This window comes from Rutilus rutilus, assembly GCF_951802725.1.
Source record: "Rutilus rutilus genome assembly, chromosome: 21".
Taxonomy (NCBI): Eukaryota; Metazoa; Chordata; class Actinopteri; order Cypriniformes; family Leuciscidae; genus Rutilus; species Rutilus rutilus.
This window is the reverse complement of record NC_140226.1, coordinates 22,146,595-22,159,004: the sequence shown is the minus strand read 5'-3', so window position 1 is coordinate 22,159,004 and position 12,410 is coordinate 22,146,595. Positions and strand designations below refer to the sequence as shown.

Below are 12,410 nucleotides of genomic sequence, written 5' to 3'. Positions count from 1 at the left end.
TAATAACTAATTATCCATTATAAGGCTATTATTATTATTATTATTATTATTACTATAACAACAACATATTGTTAAAACTTTAATACTCACCATCATATCAGACGTAACTAATTGGAATGATTCTGAATGACTTTGAATGATTTGATGAACAGGGGTCCTAATAGAGGGTAAAGAGAGAATCAATGCCTTTCGTGAATCGTGCACGGGAGTGTGTGTGCGCAAGGTTGTCAGTGTTAAGCTGTAGGGATGTATAACAGAACAGCCTAAATGTGAGAGCAAGCGGAGAGTTGAGCAGTTCAGGGACGCAGCCAAGAGACCTGACAGAGACAAACGAGCAGCAACGATAACGCAACATTATACCTCCTACCCACCCGCTCCCTTCTCTCTTCTCTTACCTCGCTGTCCTCCATCACAATCACTACACCCTGCTCCTAAGGTCACGACTCTTCATTGCTGAACATTTAACACGTACCGGTAACGGCATAACCCAGAACACACATGTCCTTCAGAAATTTGCTGAGAAAAAAAAAATAACGACGTGGAGGAAGAGAGGAAAATGGGAATATCAGAAAGTCTGTCACTCATCTGGGATGGGAAAAGAGTGGTGTGAGGGAGAGACAGAAGAAACTGTCAAATTAAGATATGTGAAGGTCAAAGTTTAAAAGCTCAAGTGCTGAAGATCACAGAGGGGCATTCAGAATAAAATGTACACCTGCGATCGGTTTGTCTAGTTTAAGCGAAGGCTGCGCCTCGTCTGGAGTCTGTTTCTAAATTAGGCCGTGTCTTTTGATAGGGTGCATTCAGACACTCTCTCAGCTTCTCCACAGCCAATCAAAATACAGCAGTCAGCATTCATGCCAATTCAGACGGCACCTGTCAGCATTTATTCAAATCAACCAGTAGATGTTGACATTACAAATCAACACACAAGGCCATAAGGTCAAACAACGTAGCAAATAAGCTGCATAGTCTTAGATGTTAAGCTCCATGCTGACCACTCATTTCACTCCATTTCATCTTAAAAGTTCAAAGGAAAAAGACCAATGTTTCTACTATAACATTTTGAACAGACATTTAATACCCCAAGCTGATTTGACGCACACACACAAACTGAGGGTCTACAGAGACATTAAGATCAGCATGAAAAGGAAATTCATCCTTTTTTCAAAATGCATATTATAAATCTTATTGTAAATGATTAATCCATGCACGTTTCAATTCTTTCTTTTTTTTCACACTTTGGTTTCACTCAAATGTATATCGCATTACATTAGACCCTCAGCTAATGCTGTAAATCACGCAAGGACCTTCTAACTTGGTGCATTACGAAAATATGAATTAAAATTTGACAACAAGCACCAAACCATGCAGCTGAGTAAGTTAGTTCAGTAGAACTCAGAAAATCAGCCGTATTTGCTTACATCAATTGATCAGCTGAGGGCAGACAGAAATAAAAAAGTGAGAAAAGTGCAGTACTGCATTAAACGTACTAGTAGAGTTTCTGATCAGTTGTGGACAGCCCAAGAGAAACAGAGGATAGAGCTCACGTGTAGAGCGGAGCAAGAGTGCTGAAAACAGCTAATCCAGCAAATTGGAAAATAAATTCTGAGGTAATGCATCCAACTGTGGCCTCCCAGTGGAGTGATACAAGACACACTCTTCACACACACCGAAATAACAATCTGCTCGCCACAGTGTAAGCACATCTGTCACCGTTGTGAAGAAAAACATCAGAAAACAGTCTTCTCTCTCACCACATCACTTCTGTATTCTGCTCTGTCCTCCGTTTTTCAGTTCGTTCAGTAAACAGGTGTCGACACACAGCGTCACCTCTGCCGCACCTCCCTCCCTCCTCTGCAGCTTTACACATCCTCTATTCAGCACTTCATTTCTTACCTTAGTCATCCCTGTACACCTCCTCACTCTCTTTTCTCTTCCCCATATTTGCATTATGTCTTACTCTCTGCATCACATTTAGTTCAATCCTCCAGAGGGGAGAAGGAAAACATTACAACCCATGATCAGTCTGCTGCTGTCTCTGCTTGGTTTGCTGTATTATTTCATCATAAAAATGATATCTCAAAAGTTTCAGTATATCATTCAATTAATCTATATGCCATATATCTAAAAGAGAAACTGAGTGCAAGAGAGTGAGGGGGAGAGAGAGAAGCAGAGATAACCTATCGGACGCCCTTGCTAATTACTAATTAACCTGTGTTAAGCGAGCGTGTGGTGTGGCAGAGCTGAGAAACAGTTTAATCTCCTTTGGCAGCTGTGGATCTGAGTCGGGTTAGGAATCAAGTTCTTTTTCAGAACTTTTTTTTTTAAATATATATATAAAATGCCAGAACTGACATTTATGACTATTAAATCTAGCTGGAGTTGTGAGCTTGCAGTCTGAATTTAATGTGATGATAATACAAAGACGATAAATACACAACATATCTTACAAACTAGCTGTCCTCGCTGACTGCCCACAACAAACACGCAACCATTGTTGTCTGATTCGCAAACAAATGACTTTTTTCCATGAATTGTTCAAACTAATAAGGCTGGAATACACTACTTGACTTTTCAAATCTCAACAGATTTTAAGGCATGGTACTTGAGCTGAATTTATAAATGTCTACAGAGAAAAACGAAACACCATACACTAAACAACTGAGGATCACACACTACCAGAAAAGTTGTTCGAACAAATTCACGCAGAAACATGCACCTTGTTGCTAGAAGACTAATGATGATGTGTGTTATAATAATAATAATAATAATAATAATAATAATAATAATAATAATAATGTGTTCTAAAAATAGTTTGACATGCCCTAAAGCTAAAAAATATAATAGTCTGAATGACACACTACGCAAGCACTGTGATTGGTCTGCTAGAACCCCTCCCTCGGGTTTCACATGCTCCCTCTGCATGTGTAATTGCACGTCAACGCGGACAACGACGCAGAAGTATAAATGAAAACCGACTCGTAGTAAACAAATATGGCGGACGACCGGCAGGAAGAAATGGCACATATAGTCTATGGACTGGTTTTTACAGAAAATTTGCAGGGATAAAAAGAAAGATGTTTAGATGAAGTCGTGGAGACTGTGTGAACATGGACTTTACACGTTACAGAGCGAGCTGTTGGTGAGTCTTCCGTCCGCTCGCTTTCTGATTAGGTATTGTTTGGTTTCATGTGATAATCTCCAGAGTTTGCGCACATTTGTTCACAGGGTTTCCCCCACAAAACACAATTTCTGTTCAAAAATATTTAACATGTTGAATGAATACGATTCGAGATCGAGGCGGCAAGCGTCACACCACAGGAAAATCTGATAAGATAATCTGTAGAACCATCAAGATAATCGGGACATTACCTAGGATTGTCGGAAGGGGAGAAATCGGTCCAAAATCACCACGAATATCTTGTAGTGTATGGCAGGCGTTTACACATTTATACACACCAAAAGAAATGCATTCTCAAATTCCAAATTCTCTCATCCAACAACACATAAAAGTCACAAAACGACAGTCCACCAGTCCAAACCTTGAATAGCTGGTCCAAATTAGACTTCTACTCTCCACTCTTCTACATCCCTCACTCTCCTTCTCTATACGCATGTGTGTATGTAATAATTTGGAGGGCAGAAAATCCAATCTGAAAGATTATGACACAAGTCCTTTGAGAGCAAAGTAATTACTCTCTCTAAAGAGAATGAGAGATGGATGGATATATATATGAGAGAGAGAGAGAGAGAGAGAGAGAGAGAGAGAGAGAGAGAGAGAGAGAGAGAGAGAGAGAGAGAGAGAGAGAGAGAGAGAGAGAGAGAGAGAGAGAGAGAGAGAGAGAGAGAGAGAGAGAGAGAGAGAGAGAGAGAGAGAGAGAGAGAGAGAGAGAGAGAGCCTGTTATCCCTAATATAAATCATCTTTTTTCATCTAGTTACCTCTCTTTCTCTTGTTTAATCCTTTCTAAACACCAGGAGCAAAATCAATCTTTGTAAGCTCCAAGCATTTAGTTCTGACACACAATAACAAAATATAAGCAAACAAAAGCCACATGAGCACAGGGGTGGTGTGGTAAACAGGTGGTTTAACAGATGACTAGAGTTACTAAAAGCTACAGTTCCATTAACAGTTAAATCATTTAGCAGAGACTTTTATCCAAAGCGACTTACAAATGAGGAAAAGCATAAGCGATTTATCATTCGAGAGTCAACAATATTGGTAGTGCTGCAATATTGAATATAGAGAGCAAGTACAGACAACTATTACAAAACAGAGCAGAAGTGTAACTTTGGAAAAGTACGTTTTTAATTAAATTGTTTACTAAATACAAACAATTTACATCTAAATATCCAGATTAGGAACAACAGGTGAATACTATTGTTAGTTAATAGAAAGTGACTTTTTGATATGGATCTTGATTTGAGAAGAACCAGAGGATGAAACCTGTCACTTTTTACTTTGCCTGTCAGTCCTGCCCTCTTTCTCTCTGAGCCAAATGTAATTTGTGTCTGAATTAACACGAGCATGCTGAACAGGGCAAAGGAGGCAGAGACGGCGTAATCTCTCCCTCTCTCTCACTCCGAGTCAGCCCACTGCACTGGACACACACACACACACAATTTCATATGCATCCCTGTAGATGCTGTTGGCTTCTAGTCCACCTGCCAAGACTGTCTGCAGAGGCCGCCCAATTACAGTCTCTGAAATTCATCAGCCTTACAGTGGTTTAAAACCCTGCAAGTTGCCTATAGACTAGTGTTGTCACGGTACCAAAATTTCAGTATTCGGTACCAATACGAGTGAAAATCCACGGTTCTCGCTACCAATTTCGGTACCAAAGCTTAAATTAGATTAAATTTACATATATTAAAGTGTATATCACTGTTACAAAAATGGAAACTAGTATTAAAAACAGGATTCCATCTGTTCGATAACATTAGATAAAATGACCTAACAAACAATAGTTATATACTGTAGCATATACTCTCCTTGGGGTCAATCAAAAAATTTACCAACACATTTTTAAAATCAAAAGTTTTATCGGTTAACATTATTTAATGCACAATGAATGAAGTGAACAAACATGAACAATCAAGTGTTTGTATTAAATAACATTCACAAATGTAGTAAAAATATATTGTTCACTCAATGTGTTGATGTAAGGTAACGCATTATGTATATTACGCAATAAGTAATGTTAATGAATAGTGTCTTATTGTTATCAAACTATACAGGAGATAAAATGTGTTTTATTTGACTTGACTGTACTTTTATTTAATCCAAAACTGCGTTCATATTTAATTTTAAAAGGGCTTTTTAAACCTGCTAAGAGTTATCCAGCCAAGAATAAGCCTAGAACTGCTTTTCTGACGGACATATTGTGTTTTTTGCGTGGGCACAATTTGTTATTTCAAATGTAGGCTATGCCGCGGCGAGATGAAGACATCTCAACAGGTAATGTGACAAAATCCAACCGATCAGTTTCGCCATTTCCATAACATCGAAAGCTCAGCCGAACAGCTGATCATAGCTGTACAGTGCGGCTTTTTATTTCTCATCTCCATAAATATATCTAGTAAGTAAGTAGTAGTAAAGCTAATGCAAGGGCTAGAAATCAATTAATTATTTGCTGATACTTCATCATCATGGAGAGCGCGCGAAAAACACGCTGTGTGAACGGCCCCTTATGGCAATGTGACATTAGCCTAATCCAAAATATTTCCATATGTGGCTCTTTCCTCCTTTCTTGTCAACAAGTGGATTCAGAGCCGCCACATTAGCAGTGCCTCCGGTCGCCATGTCTCAGTGTTTTTATGAAGAGGACGCAACTGTGCACCTTTCGGACAGCGCATCAAGAACCGGATTAACCTGGTACTTCGGTACCACCGGTACTTAAGAAAAGCTGGTACCATAACGGACATGGTACTATAGACAGTGTTTTTGGGCATCACGAACACACTGAACACACATCATCTGAACACACCCATGGAGACCAAATCTGCCATCTTGGCACTAGACACGGCAACTAGTCAAACAATTTGGTAGGTTGAATTCTCTTTTTTTTTTTTATAACTTATTTTAACTATTACGTTAGGTTTAAAACCCAGTTTTTGAGACCTAAACCATGTCGCTTTTACGACAATTGTAGAACGTTTTCCCTCTCCCGAATTCTGCAGAGCAACTGACATTAAAAAATGTTCCGAATGAGCGTGGATGCTATAATTTTTTTAACTGCACTTCTGAGAGCACGCAGAAAATATGAAACATCTGCATGTACAAATGGCAATTAAGAACCAACGTCAGGGAAATGAAAAGGCGCGCATCTACAGAAAAGCATAAGTGGTAAATGAGGGGTCTGTGTGCAGGCGGGCCTCCTCTGATGAATCAGTGAGCTTTTCAGAAACAGCTCGATGTCATTTGCGAGGCTCGATTGGAGTCCTTTGGCTTCAAAAGCCCCAGTAATAACCTGCAAATTAAAACTGGGGGCTTTAGTATGATCTCCAACCTACCAAACCTTCATATTGCCTCGCATAAAAAACACAGCTTTCCATCCCCCAATGAGCCCATCAGACAGGGAAGAAAATCACTATGAAAAACCTTCAATAACAATCCCAGCATTAGACAGGAGACCCATCCGTTCTCAGTTCAAGGATGACTCTATTAATAGCTTGTTGCTTCGGTGAGCTGATTGCAGCAGAACAGCCGCGTCTCTGTCGTTAAGCGAGCCAGAACTCAGAGGTGACCACTTCCTGAATCTCAGAGAAGAGATCAGATGGTTCAACCACACACATATGGCGTGAATAGTGCCGTTATGCACCCATGAGAGAATTTAGCTGGAAAGGAACTGCCAGATCCCAGCACAATTTATGTGATGCAGATGTGTCTGTGTGCACTCATACAGGTGTTTGTATGGCATGTGAATGAAATTTCAATGTAACCAACTAAATGAATCAGAATTATTCACAGAGCCCTGTGGCCACATACTCTACACCACAGACATACATATTCATAACAGTGCGTTTGGCCTGCAACACACACACACACAGACCGCAATATTACAGCAGAAAGCAGTTTGTAGACGACAGGTGAAGTAATAGGATTTTGTCCAAAGAGAGAGGGAGCTAAACGTCTTGCTGAAACTCACTGGCAGCACTAGAGGAAAGACAAAGATAGAGCGAGAGAGGGGGAGGAAAACTGTCACTTCCATATAGACCTGGTCTGTCAGCCACCTTTTTTTCTCCCAGGCATACCAGTCAGTCTATTCCATCTGAAAAGCTCAGGAGAGAAACTTACTGTATATAGACAGAGGTTTATAAACAAGGCTACTACTAGTACTTTTAGAGATGCTTTGAAGGTCATGGCTTGACCCCAATGTTTGATCTAAGGTTAAGATTCTTTAGATTGGCCACACAACTGAGCACAAGCTCACAGATACACACTTGTAAACCAACAGTCATGTTCACAGGAAAAGCTATTTTTATGAAATGGACATTCTGTGCTAAAGACAAAAGAACCAAGACCTAATTAACAATAAGTGTGTGTTAGATTCCTGTTGAGAATACTTATATATATTATTATATTTTTTCTTGTATTTTCCATTTACTCCATTTTCCTTTCCATGTCTCCTTTATTTTTATTTATTTTTGTTTTATTCCAATGTCCTTCAGAATTATGGAAATGTGAAAATATTTCATATTTATAAATCACACACAAGTTTGTTTCACTATATGGGGCAACTGTGACCTAATGGTTAGAGAGTCGGACTTGTAACCCGAAGGTGTCAATACCGACAGGAAACAACTGAGGTGCCCTTGAGCAAGGCTGCCCACTGCTCAGGGTGTGTGTGTCCACGGTTTGCAGTGTGTGTGTGTGTGTGTGTTCACTACTCACTGTCCTAACTTGAATGGGTTAAATGCAGAGGACAAATTCAGAGGACAAAAAGTTTGGGTTACCATACTTGGCCTTCACTTCACTATATTAGTGAGGACATTGCTTAGACTTAAATTGATTTTATAGCAGGCCAATGATATTTTCTATCACCCTACTCAACTCCTACCCCTAAACCTAACCTACCCATCACATGTGCAAAACACTAGGTTTAAATAAAAACATGTTTTGGCTAATTAAGAAGCCTTTTCGTGAGGACCAGTAAAGTGTCTTGACTAGTCAGTTGTCACAATATTTCACTATACAAGTGAGGACATTTGGCCGTCACAAGTATAGCCAAACCTGGACACACACACACACACACACGACCAGCACTGGGTCAGTTTACTCTAAAAGCAGAGCCTGTTTTCTGTTTATTCTCAAAGCAGTAAAGCGCGAACAGACGTTTAGTCTGGAATGAGGGGTCTGACATAGGCAAATGAGCCCACGTCACCACGTGTGTGGCTCTTCCTAGCGTGCTTTTACCTCTCTAGTCCAATAGACTTCACTTTAAAATAACCTTTTACAACATAAGTGCTAGAATCATGAATTGAGTTCAAAATGTAAAGCAAGCTCCCTTTCTTCCTGAACTGTAACTAGATCAGATGTCAAGTGTGTTTAATATACAGCAAGTTTACAATATAAAACACCAATAAAATGATTTCCATCCAACTGAGAGGAAACTGAGAAAGCATTATTTAAATATCAACACCTCCGAATAACCAATCATGGACATTTTATTCTCAATCAAGCTGCAGATTGGATGACCGAGCCAACTCTCCTGTCTGAAAGAGCAAATCAGAGAGACTGTGACTGAAGTGCATGCTAGCATTGCCCCGCTCAATAAACTAGTAACGGCTATAATTATTCTTCCTTTTCCTGCGTGGTTAGAACATTCGGGTGAAAACGTCTATTTGTGTGTGTTTTGAAACAATGACTCATGCTAACCACCAGGGGGAAGAATAATGAGGCGAGACTTGCAGGGAACACAGTGAGAGAGAAACAGTTTTGAGGGGGTACACTGGTGTGTGTGTGTGTGTGTGTGTGTGTGTGTGTGTGTGTGTGTGTGTGTGTGTGTGTGTGTGTGTGTGTGTGTGTGTGTGTGTGTGTGTGTGTGTGTGTCCCTTCCCACTTGCATTGCTCGAAACACACAAACAGTTACTCTATTTTCCATGGCATGATGGCGCTGTGGTGTTCATTCTATACTGGTCAGCCGTGTTTCCCAGTAGCTGTTCCTGCTATTCTGAGACGGAAGGTCACAAGAACACACTCCTAAGGTAGGGACACATCAAACTGACGCCAAAGACTTAGTGCTCATGAAAGCCAACTGTGTTGTCGCCTCGTGTCACCTGCGTCGGGGAAGAAAAATCTGCTTGAACACACCAACAGGACTACAGCCAACTGTCAGCTAGCACGCGCGTTTTGCGCCTGCGTTTAAAGGAGATAACTGTATTTAAGCAGATATATTTGTCCATTTTCATCATTCAAAAAGGGAAAGCGAAACTAAGACTGCAGTTATACAAACCATAAACAAAGCAGCACTTGCTTACCGTTTTGAATAATCAATCATGCTGATCCCGTTCTTTATCCTATTCCGCTCGTTATTGTGAAAATATTTGCGCAGTGGACAGGTAAGATGATGTAAAATTAGAGCAGCCTTCTGTCTGTGCTATTGGTCGACCGATATTGGTTTTTGATGGCCGATGCCAATATCTTAGAGAGCAGGGTGGCCGATGGCCGATATGAAGCCAATATTTTATATATATATTAGGGCTGCACAATACTGGGAAAATATGCGATATTGTTGTTGAGTATTGCGATAACGATATTTCTTGCGATATTACATTTCCCTAGAGAAATGCTATTTTTATTACGTTTTTTTTTATCATTTATATATGTAATGATCATACTAAAACAGGTAGGCTAATAGATATTCTACTGATCTTCAGAAGAATATCTCAGTTTTTTCATAAAGAGTTAACGTTACACATGCAACACTTTGATTAATGGTTGTCTGTGAGACTCTGTTATTGTTACTTGGCATTTCGTTAGCAGTTTTGGTAGATTTGGGCTTACACTTTTTGAAGTCTTCACATAGCTCCCTGAGATTGCGTTCCAGATGACTGTGGAGATTAGTTTCCTCTCAAAGTGGCCAACATTTTTTGGCACGACTTAGTGACACTTATGTTCACATACGGCGTTTTTTGCGCGCAAAATGGAAGCACATTTTTCCAGGCCTGCCTATGCCGCGACGAGATGAGAACATCTCAACTTTTCTGAATTCCCCAAGCTCACGCAGGTCATGGTTGCATAGCAACGACAGACGCAAGCGCTTGTGGAAAGAAGAGATAGCGGCGCGGCTGCGCTTTCCATGCGTTTTTAGACGCGATATGCGAACGGCCCCTTTCACAATACCTGGCTGCATTTATGACACGTCTTCTCTATTGAAGCCAACATATTGCCATATTTCAGACGTACAGTTCTCTTTAGGCACAGGTTCTTCGCTGTTGTCATTTTCCTCGCTTGTCTCTACTCCCGCTATTAGTTTTTATTTTCCACTCTTTGCTCTGAGCCACTAGGTTCCCCTTTGGGCCCGATCTAGCCAATAGCATAATAGCACCTACTGGGGAGGCGGGTATAAAGGCCACATTTGATTGGTCGAATTTGGATAAACATTCTATGCATGCATGACACAAATGCTTGGCACATAAAATAAATGGTTTATCGCACCTCTCTGCGATACGGATATCACATATACTATTATCGCGATAACAATAATTTTTCCATATATTGTGCAGCCCTAATATATATATATAATCAATATTTAACAAATTAGAAATAAATTAGAAAAATCTTTAAAATAAACATGCTTATACTTTAGATGGCAACTTCTTGAATCTGCAGTCCTGTTACAGTTTTTTTCACAAATAAAGTAATTGTTTAAAAATATATGAATGTGAATAAAAAGGAAGTAAACACTGTAACAGGGCACTTAGTAATCTGGTAATTTCATGCGCAATGGTAATCATAGTTTTTCAAATAAAGACAAAGTAACACTAATTTTATATACAGCACAGCATATTTAAAGTTTTTCGATCGCGTCTCCTATGAAGCTGATCTTCTGTTTGCATTCACTCACTTCGCACAGACCGACCGTCACTCGCAGTAAAACGTTTATGCAGGCTACAAATGCACACTTCACAAGATATCACAGCTGGATTCGATTAAATCTGCAAGGTTTGTGAAATTAAATGTTTATTACATATTCAGATATTTGTTTAAATGATGTAGATGCGCATTTGCTGAATGTTGACCGTAAATGAGAAAGTATTTTAGCCTGATTGTTTGCCTTTTCAGTTACAAATAATATAAAAGCAAACGCTTCTAAGATCTACATGTTGAATCGGCCAAAAAAAAAAAGACAAAAAAACGACACAGCAAAAAAAATAAAAAATAATTGTCGGCCGACACTCAAAAATGGCCCAACAGCCAAGCGTCTGTTTGGTGTGTCCCTGGCTTTAAACACACACACATACATACATATGTATAAGGACGCATTAAATTGATTAATAGCGACAGTAAGGCATTTATAATGTTACAAAAGATTTCTATTTCAAATAAATGCTGTTCTTTTGAACTTTTAATTCAATGAATCCTGAAAAAAAATTATAAATGATTTTCATAAAATTAAGCAGTTATGTTTTCAACATTGATATTAGAATTTCTGAAGTATCGTGTGACACTGAAGACTGGAGTAAAATGCTGTTGAAAATTCAGATATGACACAATATAGGGATAAACAGAAAAAAGTTATTTTAAATTGTAATATTTCACAATATTACTATTTAACTGTATTTTTAATCAAATAAATGCAGCCTTGGTGAGTGGCACGACACTTCTTTCAACCACCAAAACCAGCCCCATATCAGCTGATATTTGGCATTGTTTTAAACATCGGCCGAAAAGTTTTTCTGTTTGGCCAATGTGTTGGATGCGGGACTTTTATTTTTACGGCACTGAGAATGTAGGCTATAAAGTATATATATATATATTTTTTTTTTTTATATATATACACATCAGCCACCCTGCTCTCTAAGATATTGGCATCGGCCACCAAAAAAACAATATCAATCGACCACTAACGATAATCCTTTATACACAGAGCTTTCCAGGTCATCCAGAGTGAATATATTTCTCAAGTAAAGCAGCAATCATTACACAAAGTGCTTAAAAGTAAAAGCCAATTTAAAAAAGTAACATTCTGCACAAAATAAAGATAAGCAGAGCAGTAGTCTCCATCATAATTAACTCTGCTTCAAACTCTGAGAAACCTGGGGTTACGTGTGTGTGTGTGTGGGGGGGTGGGGGGGTCCGCTGGGACGGATGGGGTGGCCTTTATCGGGCCGTCAGAGGGAAAACGCATTTCATGCTCTGCTGACCCCCCTTTTCTCTCTCTTCCCCTCTCCCTTGTCCACCTAGCAG

At 39.4% G+C, this 12,410-nt stretch overlaps 1 protein-coding gene across 4 annotated transcripts in view; it reads right to left on the bottom strand.

Moving 5' to 3' along the window:
• Positions 1-12,410, bottom strand: part of qkia (QKI, KH domain containing, RNA binding a) — a 72,003-nt gene that overhangs the window by 36,916 nt on the left and 22,677 nt on the right. The window lies entirely within an intron of this gene.